The sequence below is a fragment of the Monodelphis domestica genome, chromosome 4 (genome assembly GCF_027887165.1).
Source record: "Monodelphis domestica isolate mMonDom1 chromosome 4, mMonDom1.pri, whole genome shotgun sequence".
NCBI classification, from domain to species: domain Eukaryota; kingdom Metazoa; phylum Chordata; class Mammalia; order Didelphimorphia; family Didelphidae; genus Monodelphis; species Monodelphis domestica.
In genome coordinates this window covers 22,965,298-22,983,067 of record NC_077230.1, presented here as the reverse complement: position 1 = coordinate 22,983,067, position 17,770 = coordinate 22,965,298, and the positions used below count along the sequence as shown (strand labels likewise).

The 17,770-nt window shown below is 42.5% G+C and overlaps 1 protein-coding gene across 3 annotated transcripts in view; it reads right to left on the bottom strand.

Annotated features, from left to right (window-relative positions):
- Nucleotides 1-17,770, bottom strand: part of BCOR (BCL6 corepressor) — a 158,709-nt gene that overhangs the window by 100,059 nt on the left and 40,880 nt on the right. The window contains exon 1 of one of the 3 annotated variants that reach the window (XM_056826181.1): nucleotides 16,727-17,015. The exons of the other annotated variants lie outside the window; for them this stretch is intronic. The gene's annotated coding sequence lies outside the window, so the exon portion shown is untranslated. Of the gene's footprint in view, nucleotides 1-16,726; nucleotides 17,016-17,770 lie in introns of those variants that run through there. 3 annotated transcript variants of the gene reach the window in all.

Sequence of the window (17,770 nt, the reverse complement as noted above, 5' to 3'; positions counted from 1 at the left end):
ACTTCCATTCCCTCATCTCTCAAATCATTTTTCAGCCCCTCTTTTTTAAAAACCCTTAATTGGTTCCAAGGCAAAAGAGTGGTAGAGGCTAGGCAGTTGAGGTTAAGTGACTTGCCCAGGGTCACCATGAAATGTCCAAGCCCAAATTTGAACCCAAGACCTTCTGTCTCCAGGCCTGGCTGTCTACTCACTAAGCCACCTAATTGGCTCCTTCAGTCCCTCTTAATTTCTATTTGGATCCAACCACTTGATTAAAACTGTCTCTTTCAAGATCACCAATGATTTCTTTTTTTTTTTTTAAGATTTTTTAAGACCTTTTGTTTTATAGCAACCAATTTCCCTCCATATTCCTCTTCTCTCTATCTCATTTGAAAGAACCATTTTTATAATGATTTTTTTAAAGAGAAAAGGTTGGTTGGTTTGTTTGTTTTTAACAAAATTGATCTATACATCAAAAAATTCTGATAGCATATGCAGTGTTTCATACCTGTGGACCTCCCAGCCCTTCAAGGAAATTGAGAGATAGGGGTGGTGGCAGACACAATCTTCTCATATTTCTTCTTTGGGGCCAACTTTGTTCTTTATAAGATTTTTATTGTGCTTGTTCTTTCTTACATTGATGTAGTCGTTATATAAGTTGTTTTCCTGGCTTTGCTAACTTCACTTTGCATCTATTTTTTTTAATATTTCCATGTTTCTCTGCATTCATTGTATTATTTCTCATAGCCTAGTAATATCCCATTCCGTTCCTGTACCATACTTTTTTGAGGTTTCTAAACTGTTAAATTCAGTGGCCTTTTCTTGGTCCTCTTCCTTTTTGATCCCTCTGCATCATTTGACACCATTAAGCACTCTCTCCTCATGAAATCTCTCCTCTCTTGGTTTCTATGACACCACGGTTCTCCCACCTGTATGACATTATTATTAATTCTCTTTTCTTGGTCATTACTTTCCTATTCATCAAGTGTTCCATTGCAACAAAATTCTGCCCAAGACAGAACTTTTTCTCTTTGCATTCTTTCCCTAGGTAATCTCACTAGTTCCCACGGGTTCAATTATGACTTTTATTCAGTTGACTCATCTATATGTATATATACATGTCTATACACACATGTATATGTATAGACATATATGTATGCATGTATTCATCTATAATTTCTCTTCTGAATCAATCTTGTATTGCCAACTATCCCCTGGACATTTCTCTGAATATTCCATGGTATTTCAAACTCCTTTTGTCCCAGAAGGAAATTCTATCCATCCACCACTCACCCTTTCTCCAAACTTCCTCATTTCTGTTCAAGGGTACCACTGTCCCCATCACACATATCTGCAATCTAGGAGTCATCCCTGACACTTATCTCTCCTTCTGCCACTGCATCCAATTGACTGCTAAGTCTGGTTGATCAATCTTCACTTCTTATGTACCCGTGCCCTTCTTTTAATTCGTGGCACTTCTCCAGTTCTGGACCCTAATCACCTCTTATCAAGACTATTACAATGGTCTCTGAGTTAGTCTCTTATTTATTCTCTGTATCATTAAAGTTAAATTCATAAAACACAGATCTGACCATGTCACCCCTTCCTACTTCAAAATATTTAGTTGCTCCCTACTTCCAATAGGATAAAATACTAACCCTCCTTGGCCTGGTATTTAAAGCCCTCCACAGTCCAGCTTCTAGCTTCCTTTCTGATAATTTCCTTTTACTTCCTATCGTATACCTTCAATTTCACTTGCGCTGAATCATTTGTTGTTCCCCACATACGATATTCTATCTCACTAACTATGTCTTAATGCAAGGGATTTCCCACATCTAGAATAATCTTCCTTTTTATCTTCCCTTTTTAAAATCCCCAGCTTCCTCTGAAACCCAGCACAGTATTCCTATATTTTTCTGGATCTTTCTTGACCCCCCCCCCCCAGCATTCTTTCCCTCTAGAATAGAGAATTCTTTTTTATTTTATTTTATGGGTCTTACATGTATTATCACACAAAACATATTTCCATATTATTCATTTTTGTAAGAATAATCATAAAACTAAAACCCCAAATCATATACCCAAATAAACAAGTGATAAATCATGTTTTCATCTGTTTTCTGGGAGTGGATAACATTCTTTTTCCTAAATTCCTCAGTATTGTCCTTGATCATTGTGTTGCTCTTAGTAGCAAAGTCCATCACATTTGATCATCCCACATTATTGAAGTTACTGTGTACAATGATCTGGTTCTGCTTATTTCACTCTGCATCAGTTCATGGAGGTCTTTCCAGCTTTTTCTGAAATCATCTTGTTCATCATTCCTTATAGCACAATAGTATTCCATCGCCACCATATACCACAATTTATTTAGCCATTCCCCAATTGAGGGGCGTCCTGTTAGTTTCCAATTCTTTGCCACCTCAAAAAGAACAGCTAGGTTTTGTACAAACAGATCCTTCCCCATTTTTAAAAATCTCTTTGGGATACAGACCAAGTATTAGTATTACTGGATCAAAAGGTATACACAGAATAGGGAATTCCTAACCTTTTTTATAATATGCATCCCTTTGGCAATATGGAAGCCTATGGATCCCTTCTCAGAATAATGTTTTTAAACACATAATAAAATACATGTGCCTAAAGGCACATTTAGGTGGCTCAGTGGATAAAACACCAGACTTGGAGAAAGAAGGTCCTGGTTTCAAATCTGACCTCAGACACTTTCTAGCTTTGTGATTCTGGATAAGTCCCTTAACCCTGATTACCTAGTCCTTACTGATCTGCCCTGGAACCAAAGTGGAAGGTAAGGGTTAAAAAAAACATATGTTTATAAAAGAAACCAATTATTTTGAAAAGGTCATCAAAATGTGTATTTTTTTATAGTTCATGAAACCTAGGTTAAGAATCCCCAGTAAAGGGGCAGCTAGATGGTTCAGTAGAAAGAGAGCCTAGGCCTGGAGACAGGATGTCTGTCCTAGGTTCAAATCTAGCCTCAGCCACTTCCTAACTTGGTGACCCTGAGCAAGTTACTTAACCCTAGTTGCCCTGCTCTTATTGATCTTCTGCTTTAGAACCAATTTAATATTGAAGGTAACAGTTAAATTAAACAAAAGAATCCTCATAAAAAACACAGCCTTCTATTTTCCTTCTTGCATACATGTTATATCCCCTCATTAAATATAAACTTGACCCATATTTTCTTCTTATTTGTAGCTCCCAGTTCTTAGCATGGCATCTTCCACTGAGCATGTTCTTAATAGTCATTCAATTGAACTGAACCAAGGGAGTCCAGACATCAAGAAGAAAACAGAATCATTGAAATATTTCAATGTCATGAAATGAAACCTCCCCAAGACCACAGTGAAATTTGTCTGCCATTATCACAATGTCAATTGTACGATGAACTTTGATTTGTGTCTGATTTTTAATTTCTCAGTTTTGTTCATTCTGCTAATGGAGAGAATTTTCCTGAGCTTCCTCCATCATTGAGATCAGGAAAATCTCAGGTTCTTTTCAAAACTGAGAACAAACTAACTTTCAGATGATGTACGATGGCTGCTGATTTCTTACTTGGCCCATTAACAAATATTAAATACAAGCTGTATACTGGATACTGTGGGGAAATTCAAAGGCAACAAGATATATGGTTTTTGTCATTCAGGAGCCCAAAATCCAGTGGGGAAGGCAAAAAAGAGAAGTGACAACTACACATACATGTGCCAAAACCTAAATTACAAAACAAAAGCCCTGTGGGTGAAAGGATGAGGTACCCAAGACTGACCAAAAAAGAATCCAACAAAGTTATCAATGAAATCAACCACTGAGTTGCCTTCTAAGCATGTACAGAGTGACCTACTTCTTGATGGAGCACTCCTATTTCTATTTCTAGTCTATGGCTACTAGACAGAGTAGAGGTGCCCTCCACTTGACAGCTTCTGAAGATGTGTGCCAGAAACCTCCCAAAGAAGAGTTGTCTAGATCCAGATGCAAGCCTTGATGGAAAACATCTACCAAATGGCACACTATTTCTCTCCTATAAATGGGATGGATGCTTCAACCCATTTTATGGCAGAGGTGATATCACCTTGAATATCCATGGATTTCTTTGATAGGAATCACTTTAGGCAGTCTTTCTTATCCATCAGATTTAATTAAAAGGCTATCCTAGGGGGCAGCTGGGTGGCTCAGTGGATTGAGACAAACCTAGAGACCTAGGTCCTAGGTTCAAATCTGGCCTCAGATACTTCCCAGCTGTGTGACCCTGGGCAAGTCACTTGACCCCCATTGTCTAGCCCTTACCACTCTTCTGCCTTGGAGCCAATACACAGTATTGATTCCAAGATGGAACATAAGGGTTTAAAAAAAATAAAAGGATATCCTAGTTTTTAAGGAAAGAGGCTGAGTTCTCAGTTGTTGGCTTGATTTTGAGTCCCAGAGGGATTAACTGGGAGAAGCTCTGGTTAAAAAAAAAGCACCCTTGAGGGTCCTTCCCACATTGAGGGAGGGGACAAATACGCTAATGGTATGCTTAGAAGAAATCTGCAAGGGAAAGCTAAAATTGAAAGGCGACCTAGTCTGGTCCCCCTTTGTATTACAGGTAAGAAAAACTGGTGAGGCGAGCAACTTTGCAACTGAAAAAATGCTAGACTAGAGACTGGATACTAGTCATGTCTCCTCCACTTATTAGATGTATGGCCATGGTCTCTTCATGCATCACCTTTCGGATCTGTAGGATGGAAAGAACTTCCCTACAAGCCTTTTGCTAGGAGCATTAATGAGCTGGTATATGTGAAAATGATTTTAATGAATCATCTCTTGTTTTGCATGATTATACATATATACTCTATATCAAATCACTTGCCTTCTCAAGGATGGGGGAAAGGAAGAAGGGAGAATTTTGGAACTCAAAATTTATCTTTATAATATTAAATTTTTTTGCTTATATTTAATTGAGAAAAAAAAATAATTTCTGGGGCAATTAGGTAGCACAGTGAATAGAACACCAATCCTGGAGCTGGGAGGAGGACCTGGGTTAAAATCTGGCCTCAAGATATGTCCTAGCCGGGTGACCCTTGGCAAATCACTCAATCCCATTTACTTAACCCTTACTATTCTTTTGTCTTGGAATTGATACTAAGCCAGAAGGTAAGGTTTAACAACAATGATCATCATTTCTAATTTACTTGTTCAGGTATATGGTGCAGAGGTAGGACTAGAATTCAGGTCTTCAAGCATGAAATTGAGTGTCCTTGCTATTATGTCTTTGCTCTAACAATTGTGATTCTCTGAACCAATGATTCCACAGTAAGAGAATCCACTGTGTTTGTCACCCTGATGCTTAGAAGTTAACACGTCTTCCCAGCTGATGACCTTAATTCTTGAGCTCATATAAGGAAAGAAAGATTTGCTTCACTTTGGGGAAAAGGAGAAAAAATGGTGAAGTGAAAACTCCATTGGTCCCCTTTATGTAGAGGTAGGCAGGTGGCAAAGTGAATAGAATACTGGACTTGGGGTCAGGAAGAGCTCAGTTCAAATATTGCCTCAAACATTTATTCGTTGTATTGCTCTGTCATTTCAGCTGTGTCCAACTCTTTGTGATCCCATTTGGGGTTTTCTTGACAGAGATATAAGGGGGGTTTGCCATTTCCTTCTCCAGCTCCTTTTACAGATGCAGAAACTGAGGCAAACAGGGTTAAGTGACTTGCCCAGGGTCATAGAGTTAGTGTTTGAGGCCAGATTTGAACTCCAGTTTTCCTTACCTCAAGTCCAGCTTTCTATCCACCCTTATTAGATATGTGCCCCTGGGCAAGTCACTTCACTTCTATCTGCTTCCGTTTTTTTAAACTATAAAATGAGGATAATAATTGTACCTACCCTTCCCATGGCTAAGATCAAACAAGTTATTTGTAAAACACGTAACAACGTGCCTAGTACACGGTGAGCACTTAATAAATGCTTTTCTTTTTTTTAAATCACCAATGAAAGATGTTTGCTGTCCCTAAGGCACACACAATGTCTCAAATCATTATGGCTCCCAGAATAGGTCTCCTTGACATCAGTGCAAATGCATAGATTATTGGATCCTATGTGACTAAGCCTATATTCTTTCATCGTTTTCTGAGGTTACTGCTGTTCACCTATGTAGAGTGTTGGCAAACCACCTAACTTCTCTGGTTCCATTTCCTCAGCTCTAAAATGAAGGGGTTGTACTACAGGTCCCCTAAAGCTCTTTCCAGCTCGATCTGTGATTCTAGGGGAAGTTGCAAAATAAACTAAGCAGAAAAAAAAAGAGAACATGCTCTGTGGCAATAATGTATGCAAATCTTTCCTAGCTCTAAATCTATAATGTTGTCATATTATGAAGGCTACATGGAGACCAAATTCTAAGTCATTATAATGACCAATCTTAATCCTAGAGAAAGGAAAAATGATGAAATACAGCTCTTCCCCTCCCCTCATCCAAGGCAGAAATATGGCAATGAGGGTTAAGTGGCTGACCCAGAATCACACAGCGAGGAACTATCTGACACCAGATTTGAACACAGGACCTCCCATCTCCAGCCTGGTTCTCTAGTCACTGAGCCACCCTGTAACACAGCTCTCTTAGAGAGTTGGGGGACTAATGCTGAGGAATGTTGCATTTTCAGTCACAGGATCACAGAAGATCACAGACTGAGAACTGAAAGAGATATTATAGGTCATGTATAGTCTGATCCCTTCCATTTGCAGATGGGGAAACTGAGGGCTGTAGAGAGGCTATAACGTTCACAGCTACACAAGTAGAAAATTTCTGGGATTCAAACCTAGAATCTAAAATCTAGCCCACTTTTCTAGGTTGCTATGTCATTTGATCTTGATTAACTGTTTTTTTCTTTTTAGAGGGAAACTAAACTAGAAGGAGGAAACAAAGGGTAGGAAGAGGATTTAGGGTTAGGGCTTTGAGGGATATATCCAGAAAGGCATCAATAAAATTTGTTTGAAAAAGTTAGAATACACCACTAGCTAGAATTACAATTTAATTTCTGCACACCTGCATTGGGATCTACAACTGTAAAAAGATTATTTGTTGACAGTTTAATCCTGAGAAACTCCCAAGTTCCTGAGGGTGATTCCAAAGGTACAGTCTTTGAATCTGAAGCTCTGGTGATGCATTATCATCACATATTCATGAAATTATAGGAAGTAAACACCCTAGGGGCAAAACCAAACATAATAAAAGCCCAAGCCTTATAGCATGGTTATTTTATGGCACGCTGTGAATTTATTTAACCAAATACTATCGTTTTCATCCTTTCCCTGTTTGTCCTACACTTCCCCACTGCCCAATCCTTCCTGATTACTGAAAGTAGGGAGAGAGACTCAAGCAGCTTTGTCTCTTTGCAGGGCATTTTACATCTGTCAGGTATTCAAAAAGACGGTGATGACTTCTGTGATCAGTGCTGTACTTGCTCCATCTCACAATGGGTTCAGGCCTGAAATATAGGCTTTGTGAGAGTTGAAGGATAGAGATCAGTGAACTAGAAAAAATGCTCTTGCAAGGTCAGGTCCCAGCTTCTGTCATCTAAAACAAATGCCATTCCCCTCTCCAAATACTCCAGTGTCAACAGGGTGGCAATCAGTCTGGGCAGGGTGGAAAAAATGGGGTTTCCCTCTAAATACCTTTTAAATAAGGCACTGCTAGAAGAGAGAGTGGACCCTAAATGGGCGTGGACACTTGTACTGCCAGCTGAGAGGCAGAACTGAGTCAATGATTGCTGGTCACCAGATAAGTAACGATGAAAAGAAAAGATGTGAGGCGATTTAAGAAAAACTTGGGAAGATAGGCATCTTTTTGATGCAGAATGAAGTGAGCAGAACCAGGAGAAAAAGATATATAGGATGTTCTAAAATCACAGTTAAACTAAGACATTTTGGAATTCCCTATATAAACAACAACATAAAAAAACAAACACCTTTGGAAAGACTTAAGAACTCTGATCAACACAATGACTAACAAGAGGACTGATGAAGCATGCTACCCATTTTCTGACAGAGAGGCAAAGGACTGAAATGCAGAAGGAGAAATAGATTTTTGGACATTGTCAATATGGGAATGATTTGCATGATTACATATACTTGTTACAGGATTTTGTTTTTCCCTACCCTTAGGGTGAGAAGTTGGGAGGGAAAGGAAATAATGGTTATTAATTGAAAAAATGTAATCAAAACAAAAAAGTAAAATTAAGATGTCCTGTTCATGAGTTGATTAAGCCTTTCCTTTGTTGCCACTGAAGAAGCCAAAACAATGGACTGGGGGCGTGTGGGCTCACCTGAAGTCAATGAAGCAAAGTCTACTCAAGAATAAACCACTTAGGGGGCAGCTACACAACTCAGTGGACTGAGAACCAGGATGAGATGGAGAAACGAGAGGTTTGAATCTGGCCTCAGACACTGGCTCCATGACCCTGGGCCAGTCCCTTACCCCACCATTGCCTAGCCCTTACTGCTCTTCCGCCTTGGAACCAATATATAGTATTGATTCTAAGACAGAGACAAGTATTTTAAAAAAGAATAAACCACTTAATCTGATGCTATTTCTATGTCCACAGTTCTTCCCCATTGCTCTTTGGATGATATTCATTTTTAATTCTTCAGAAACCATTGTATTTCATGTCTCAAAGACATATAGCAATATTGGAAGAATATTAGTATTAAAAGGATGGGTCTTTTTTTAATGGGAAGTCATTAAAGGAGCTTTATAATCTTCTTAAGGCAATCTAGCATCTATACTCCTATTCAACTTTGGGCTAAAAAGGTTATTCCATCTCTATCGTCTGGTCCATATTTGTAATATATGTGTATGTAGACATATGCACATATATATGTATTATGTTAGAGAGAGAAAGAGAGGCAAGTTCTAATGGTGGTCCATCCATGTTATAATCTGAGCAATAATATAGATGGTATCAAGGTATTCTTTAATAGGAAGAAGAGATGTGCTGATTATATTTGAAGGCAAGGGATGACAGATAAACATCCAGAGTACGTCACTGGTACCCTCAAATGTCAGGAGAAATTGAGGAAGGCTTCTGGAAAATTGGATGAATTTATCAAAGACCTAGTCAAGGATTAATACAGCATGAGCAGGTATTGATGAGATCACATATGCATGTAGTAGGAGTGGGGGAGGGAGGGAGGGAGAGAGAGAGAGAGAGAGAGAGAGAGAGAGAGAGAGAGAGAGAGAGAGAGTGTAAACTATTAAAGCTTAAAACTGCACAAATGCTCTTGGGACCCTATGTATATATATGTCTGAGTGAATATATATGTATATATAAACACATGTATACATGCACAAAGAGAGTAATGGATTTATAAAGGTAAGCCTTAGCCAATGACACAACAAGATATTTCATTAATTCAACTCTTTAAAGGGGATTGGTAGAATGCTACTGTGCTAGAAAAAATGTGAGCAGGTGTATTTTAGAAAAGTATGGGAAGACTTGCATTAAATGAGGAGTGAAAGGTGCAGAACCAAGAGAATGTTGCATATAGTAATAGCAATCCTATTAGAAGAGGAATTGTGAATAACTATGCTATTCTGAGTAATACCAACATTCAAATCATAAGGAAAATGTTATCAACCACCAGACAAAGGATGGATAATATGGAGTTATGTATTGTATTATATTGTTCTACATACACACATACACACACTACCCTACATCTTTATCAAATTAGGAGGGAGAGGGAGAGAGACTACTCAAAACTCAAAATGTAACAGAAAAATAAATCATTTTTCAAAATGAAGGGGACTGGGGGGCAGCTGGGTGGCTCAGTGGATTGAGGGCTAGGCCTAGAGACAGGAGGTCCTGGGTTCAAATCTGGATTCAGACACTTCCCAGCTGTGTGACCATGGGCAAGTCACTTAACCCCCATTGCCTAGCTCTTACTGCTCTTCTGCCTTGGAACCAATACATAGTATTGATTTTAAGACAGAAGGCAAGGAGGGAGGGACGGATGGACGGACGGACGGATGGACGGAGGGAGGGAGGGAGGGAGGAAGGAAGGAAGGAAGGAAGGAAGGAAGGAAGGAAGGAAGGAAGGAAGGAAGGAAGGAAGGAAGGAAGGAAGGAAGGAAGGAAGGAAGGAAGGAGATTGGACAGACTTCCAAGGAGACTGAATAAACATTCTTCCTCTTTTGCCTTGGAGCCTTGCCATAGACCTGGGTTTGGTTAGTTGGAAGGGATTAGAAACAGATAAGAACCAAAGTTTCAGATAGGTTTTTCAGCCAGGACCAGAAATAAGATGGGGAACTGAGTCACCACTAGTACCAGGAAAGTGAGTAGAAGCTCCCTGGAATCTTCTCCCCAAGTACCAAAAGAATGGGCATTGACCCTAGTCTTTCTCCTTGTCTTATTTTGAACCCAATGAGAATTCTCCAGGTTTTCCCAACTAGACTGCAAGGTACTTGACAACAGGGATCCCATTATATACTTCAATTCCCAAATGGCCTAGAAGAATGTTGTATGCAAATAATACATAATCATTAAATATTTTAAGTAAATAATATTTAATAACTCACTTTCCTCTGAAAGGCTGAAGAAATAACCATTTATGCTTTAAAATGAAAGAGAACTTCAGTGCTCTGGCACCTCAATTTGCCCCTTTGCAAGAAAAAAAACAAGGGAAGTAATAGAAGTGGCCTGCTACTCCTGGAAATTGCCTAGTGGCTGAGAATCATGGAAAACATCCTGTCAGTCAACAATTCAATCAAGTTAAAAAAAACAAACAAAGCCTAACCAACAAATCAACATTATAGGCAATTAAATGTCTACTATGTGCCCAACCTCAGTAGGTGTTAGATATTTATAATTATGGTACCCTGAAAGTGAAGAAGCCAACTTTAAGCCATTAGGTGTTCTCAGAGACTCTCAGCTGGTGGGAGTGAGGCAGGGATGCTCTTTCCTTCCTTTGTTAGTTATTCCTAGCTGTGGGGAAAAGCAGTATTAAGGAGGGAATAGATCCTATCCCTGTCCCTACAAGTTTGGGACAGAGTAACTGAGCACCTAGCCCATGAATGCCAGCTCCGGGCCTTCCTCTACCTCTCTATACTAGATGGACCACCGGTGATTGAGAAGGGTTGCCTATGGAGCACATATTCTGGAAACCTCTGCCCCATAGGACACCTAGGATCAGTAGCTGTGACTGGGCTTTCTACCCTATCCTCTCATCCCCTACCTCCAACCAAATTTGCCAAGGGGTCCCAAAATTGCTAGTTACAATTTTGGGTCTCTGCTTCCTACCTAGATCAAATGTATCATTTCTCCTGCTCCTGTCCTGGTTTTGTAGAAGTCAGGAACCTGAGCCTTGGCTCTACCAGTAACATACTATTTGACCTTTAAAATTCTGTGGGCTTTGGAATTCTGTGGGCTTTGGTTGTCTCTCCCAAGACCCCTTCCAACTCTGAATCCTATGACTCGAAGTGACAACCTCAATGAGCTTCAAATTCCTCATCTATAAAATAAAGTTTAAATCAAATGACAACTCTAAAGTCTATCCCATCTCTAACATGGTGGCTTGTGTTTCATATATTTTTGTGTCCCGATTATGGATGACGCTAAATGTCAAACTAGACCAAACTGCTTCAAAAGTTCCCTCTGTTGAGAATTCTCAAGCTTTTCCTAGAATCATGCAGCATTTTGACATACTTTATATTAAAACTATTGGTACCTTATTCAGATGGTAAGTTTGATGAGAACACCTAAACTTTGCAGTTCTTCCGGTACACAGAACAACATTCTGCATATAGCAGGGGCTTAACAGACACTGGTGAATGAAATACGCAGTCTTTCCTTTTCCTGCTAATTGATAGAAAACCAATGAGAGATCATAGTTTTTCTAATTGGATTTGGCTCCATAGTATACCTGATCTTTACGCTGATCCCCTCTCTCACTACAGCTATTTATTTCATGAAGCATGTCAGAGGAATAAGAGCAATAACTTTGGGTGCAACAAGTGCACTTAAGTAATTTTTCTCTTAGTCAGCCCTGTGTGTTCTGAACTACTGAGGCTAATACTCCTGCGAGGTGCCATGGGCCCCGTATCCAGAGATGTACAGATGATAGTTTGGAAGGTAGGGATGGGTTATATTTTCTCCTTTTTTCTCCCACCTCCATGTATTATTGTGTGCTCAGGTAAAAAGGAGGTGAGGTCAGAAGAGTACATTCCCTTTGCTCATCTGTAAGATTTTCACTCTCCAGTGAATGACTTTTTTCTTTGAATCTCCCCTCCCGCCATTTCTCTTCTCCCTTACCTTCAGTTTTAGTAAGGACAGTGTTCAGTGCTTTACATGGTGTTTAATTGGGCACCAATGAATCCACACAGTTTTAAAGAATCCCTCCCTGGCTTAGAAAATGGCCTGCCTCCAGTGAGCTAGTCCTGCTGTCCTCCCTCCCTAGCTTGGTAACTGATGGGTTGCCTGGCAGGTAGAGAATGTTGTCCATTCACAGCTAATGATCGCCTCAGGCACTAAAGGATGGAAGATCCAGGAAGTCTGCAGAGCCGTAGCTTGAAGCCCAGGATAATTGTATGGACCAGTTAAAGAGAGGGAGCTTGGAAGGGATGTGTGGGATATGTATACACATACACATATGTAGATATTGTATACGTGCATGTATTTGCAACTCTGTTTCTTCTCCTTTTCTCTCCCTCTTTTTTTCTGCTTTCTAAACTCTACTATTCCTAACATTTAATGCTCATGAGTTTGGAATGGGAAAGAGCTTTTGATTCATTTGCTTTAATAAATGTAAAATGTTTATTCATAGATCAGATTTAGAGCTGGAAGGGAGATTAGACATCATCTAGTCCAGCCCCCTTGTTTTCTGGATGAAGAAAAACCCTCAGGCCCAAAGGGGTCATGTGACTTGCTTTGGGTCACAGAGTTAGTAAAAGTATCAGAGCCAACCTATGAACCTAGCTTCTCTGCCTCCAAATCTATCATCACTTTCCCCACGCTACCACATATGTTTTGTTTTGACACAATAGACACTTCCCAACAAATACACAAATCAGGAAAAATAAATCCCCCAAAAAACAATTAAGCAAAACCCGTTCAGGTGGAATTTTCAAGCAAACTATTTGCAACAATTGAGTGTTAAGCTAAACACCAAAAGGAAAATGAAGAGTCAGTTTTCAAGAAATATATAATTAACATGTTCTTCCCATTCCCCAGAACCCTTTGTCTGATTAAGGACAAGTCAGGGGAATAATAATAAACGTCAATAAAATAAAAGATGATAGCAGACAGACATTTTAACAGTAAGAGTTGTATGGGAAAACAAAAGGCAAAGTTCAGACCTCCAGTGCTATAATAAATACCATCTCCTTTGTTTCCTTGTTTTTAGAAAACAGCACTACCCTTTCCCTTCCTGCCCTGTCAACATCCAAGTTTGTACCTGTTCCCATCAGAAGGCAAAGAGAGAGTGAGCTAGCTAGCTTAGGGTTGGGGGAGAGTAGTCAAAAGAGAGCTCAAGACCTTGGATAAATTCAGTCCAAGGAAAAGGACAATCTTTTCCTTAATACTGATGCCTTTACTTGTAACCTGACTTCCAGTAATCAGGTCCCTCCATCCCCTACTCCTGACTCAGAATATTCCCTCCTATCCCCTCAGAAAAAGTAAAATAAGACATTAGACTTCCAATAATCTCATATTGTGATAATCAATCAAAACCCAGAAGAGAAGCCAATTTATAGAAATTGTATCTGCCTCACTGGGTGGCTAAGGAGCTAAAAAGAGCACTGCTGCTCTGCTTTGATGTGTGAAGTTGTCGAAAAATGACAAAAGCAAAAAAATATTGTCTGTACACATGGGATCTTTTCAAAAGGAGAGGCTGCAGTAGGAGAGTACTCTGTTCTTACAGTTCAGGGCAAAAAAGAAATACAGAAACAAGCATATGTTGAGGCCACATCAAAGCTATTTTTATTATTTTTTGGCTATTTTCAGTTGGAATCTCCATCGTTTTTTGTTTGATTTGTCCCTGGTGAAGTTTATTTACAGAATCGTCCTTCAATGGGCAATCTACTTTGTTCTTCAAAGTTGCCTCACAGGACTTCTCTATCTCCTTTCCCTTTCCCCCAGTCTTCTCTCGGACTCTCACCTTTGTCTATTTACCTCTCCCCCTACCAACCCCCATCCCACAAAGTCTTTAGGTGAATAGATTGAGTCTTTATTAACCCCTTGCTTGCCAGAGCCTTTTCTTTGTACCTTACTAATTGTATCCTTTTGATCATACCCAAGTTTTCAGGTTGAAGGAAGGGGAAAGGACCTCTTGACCACTTTGGCTGCCTTTCCACATGAGCCTGAAAATGTCTACAAATTTGAAACAGCTGCCTGGCTTGCTTTGGTCTGATTGCTAAAATATGCCGACTTCTCTTCCTCCTCCCCCCTCCCCTCTTTTAATCTGTTTCATATTCACAAATTAAGCATTTAGTCTAGGTAATAAATCAGGAGCAGTTTACAAGGCTTACAAGAGACAAACAAGCGGAAAAGGGCAAAACACAATCCCCAGAAAGGAGAATAAGTGTAGAGGGGAGGACGAGTTTGGAACTCCCATGGGATTCTAACAAGAAGAGCAAACCCAGAAACTCCTGACAGGCTGCCAAGACACACACACACACACACACACACTTTCTCCTGTCCCCGTGCCACCATGTGCTTCAGGTCCTAAAGGAAATCCTGAGCAACCAGCCAGGCCTAGTGGGTCAGGGTTTCAAACACATTAACCACCAAAGCCCTCAGGCTTAAACCCAAAGAGCCCAGGCCCAGCTGAGCCCCACCCTAGCCAACCCCAGCCCCACCCCTTCTTCCATCCCAAACACCACCCAGATCAGCAATACCCTCCTTAGGCAGGGGGATACAGCTGCTTTGGCAAAAGCTACAAACTCAGGGGGCAGCTGGGTAGCTCAGTGGATTGAGAGCTAGCCCTAGAGCCGGGAGGTCCTAGGTTCAAATCTAGCCTCAGACACTTCCCAGCTGTGTGACCCTGGGCAAGTCACTTGACCCCCATTGCCTAGCCCTTACCCCTCTTCTGCCTTGGAGCCAATACAATCAGTATTGACTCCAAGATGGAAGGTAAGGGTTTAAAAAAAAAAATAAAAGCTACAAACTCCCCAAGCACACTACATATAACCCAGACTAAAGTAACCAACCCCTACCAGGAACAAAAATCAGTTCTTTTCCCCTCCCCTCCCCCCAGCACCAAACCTTCACACCCTACCCCACCCTGCCCCCACCCCAAAGTCCCAAGCACATCAATGGTCTCGGTAAACCAAACCTCACTTCAGTCTTGGGGCCTCAATTACTTTCATATGTTCTCCCTCCCAACTATGTTTCTTGACTAAGGTTTTAGGGTTCCCCCACAAACTTCCTCCGGGAGCCAACATTCCACAGACTCGACATTCCTCAGTTAAGGCCAAGGGAAGAAATTCGTCCCATTAGGCCTAGAACTTCGAGATCACTTTTAGTGGGGGAACTCGGACCAGGCCTAAATGGTGTGAATGGTTCCCTGTTACAGACAGGGAAGTCCCCCAACCTGCAGAATTAGGTCACAGAATGACTAACTCCATATTTTCTAAAACAAGCCACCCGTTAGAAGACCTTCAGGGAGAAGGAAACGGAAGCTGAGCCCCCAATTTCTCCTTTTCTCTCTTCGTCCTAAACTCTGGGGCCTTTTACCACTGTGGTAACAGTCCAGCTGCGACCAAGTTCCCCTAGAGACTGATGGGGGCGGGCGGAAGAGCCAGAGAAAAGGTGCCGCGGCCTCATACTGCCTAGTCCTAAGCCCTGAGGCTGCCAGGGCCAGTTTGGGGTCCAGCGTCCCTCCCGGACTCGACCTTGTCCCGGACTCGACCCCGGCTCCTCAAGTTTCCTATCGATTTGCATTCTGTGTCTACTCAGCACAGCCTCTGCCTCGGGGCAGCCGGAGGGACCAGGCTACGGAGACTACGGACGAGGGGTGTGGATGGGCGAGGGCCCATCCCAGCCGTTCCACATTCCCTCCAGTCCCGATCGAGTCCACGAGAGTATGGGGGGGTGGGGGTGGCGGCTCCACCCACCCCATACAGCCCCCCTTTTCTTCTCCGGCACACACATTCAGACTGCGAAAGCCATTACCGCCGCCGCGCGAGAGACTTTTTAAATATTTACAGCCCCGCTCTCTCCACAGTAGCCTGATCCATCTTGCTGCTGGAAGAGATGTGCAGGGACCGGCGGGGGCGTGGGGAGGGAGGGGGAGTTGCAGGGGGCTGAGGAGCCGTAGGTTTATTGGGGGTTTTGTATTTTAAATGCTCTGGGGAAGAAACATCCGCGGCAGAACTCACCTTCCGCACCCATTAACTAACCCCCGCGCACGCACGCAAGCGAACACACACACACACACACACACACACACACACACACACACACACACACACAATTTTCCCCCTGGTCCCACAGCCTGCACCTTTGGTCCCCACCCCCTGCCTGGGCCAGATTGCCACGCGGCATTCTGCACAGTGAGCTACCCAGCGCGGCAAGGGAGCAAAGAAGGTGAAGCTGCTTTGCAGTACGGCCAGACCAGAGTAAGGGCAGAAATGAAAACGGGGGGGGGGGGGGGGGGGGGGAGGGAGGGAAGGGAATAGGATGGTGAACGGGGACGGATAAGGAGAGAAGAGGGAGGAGAAAAGGGAGACGATTTAAAGATTCTTGCATGAAAGAGCAACACAGACCTGCGACCGCCCGCCTGGTGAAATTTGATGAGATCTCTTGGCGAGGAGGCGCTGTCAGAGACTATTTATCTCTCGCCAGAGTGGAGGCTTCGTTTCCCACTTCGCCTGTGAGTAACAATGGCAGCGATCAGCAGCTTTTCACGCGCTTCAGTGGATGAATGGATTGCGGAAGATGCCTGCGCTCCGCTCAGATGGCTTTCTGATTTGCCCCCTCCTCTCCGCCGCTCACCCACCCCTGCCTTTTGCACCGACCTACCGCCCCTAAAACCAAACTTCTTCGGGGGACAGAGCAGCCAACTAGAGCTACTCTCGACCTGAGTGTTTGGACCCCTTTCATAGGTCACACGTACACCGCCACTGCCCCCCTCCCCCCCCCCGGCTTCTTTCCCCTCCACCCCTCCCCTCCCCTATTTTCCCAGTCTCAGGGCCTTGGCACCCTGCCACCAAGTGTCATTAGGGGTTGAAACTTGACCCAAGACTCTCCACCAGAAGGCCCTTTCCTCTCCCTCCCCTAGTTACCCCCCCCCCCCCCGCCCCTCTAGGCAAGTTTACTTTCAAGGAGTTGGACCTTGTTTCCACCGGAGAGGCGGGCCCTAAGCAGGGAGGCTGGGAGGGGCAGGGGCTGGGGTGTGAGGTGTGTATTTAGCCCGCATACTGGCCAATGGGAATTCGAAGACTCCAGGCAGAGAGCCAGCAAACGCTCCCGAGTCACCAACCCACCCCCACAGCCTTTGTTGCTGCTAATCCGCCTGGGAGACCCTGCGGAAGGCACACAAACCCTCTCACCAGGGTCTCTTCCACTCTATCTGCCTACGCACCTACTAGCTCTTTGCCACCCAAAGCTACGTACAGTTCTCAAATGCAGAAGAATCAAGGCACTCTGTAACTGAAATCGCTTTCCCTTCACTGATCCCGAGTCTCGAAGGTGTTTTGAGAGTTTCATCTCTGTCTAGCTCTCGGAAGTTTATCTTAAACTCTCAAGAACAGAACCAGTAACCACCCCGGCATTCAGAGGCCCTGGGCTGAGATAGTCCAATAGTTCCT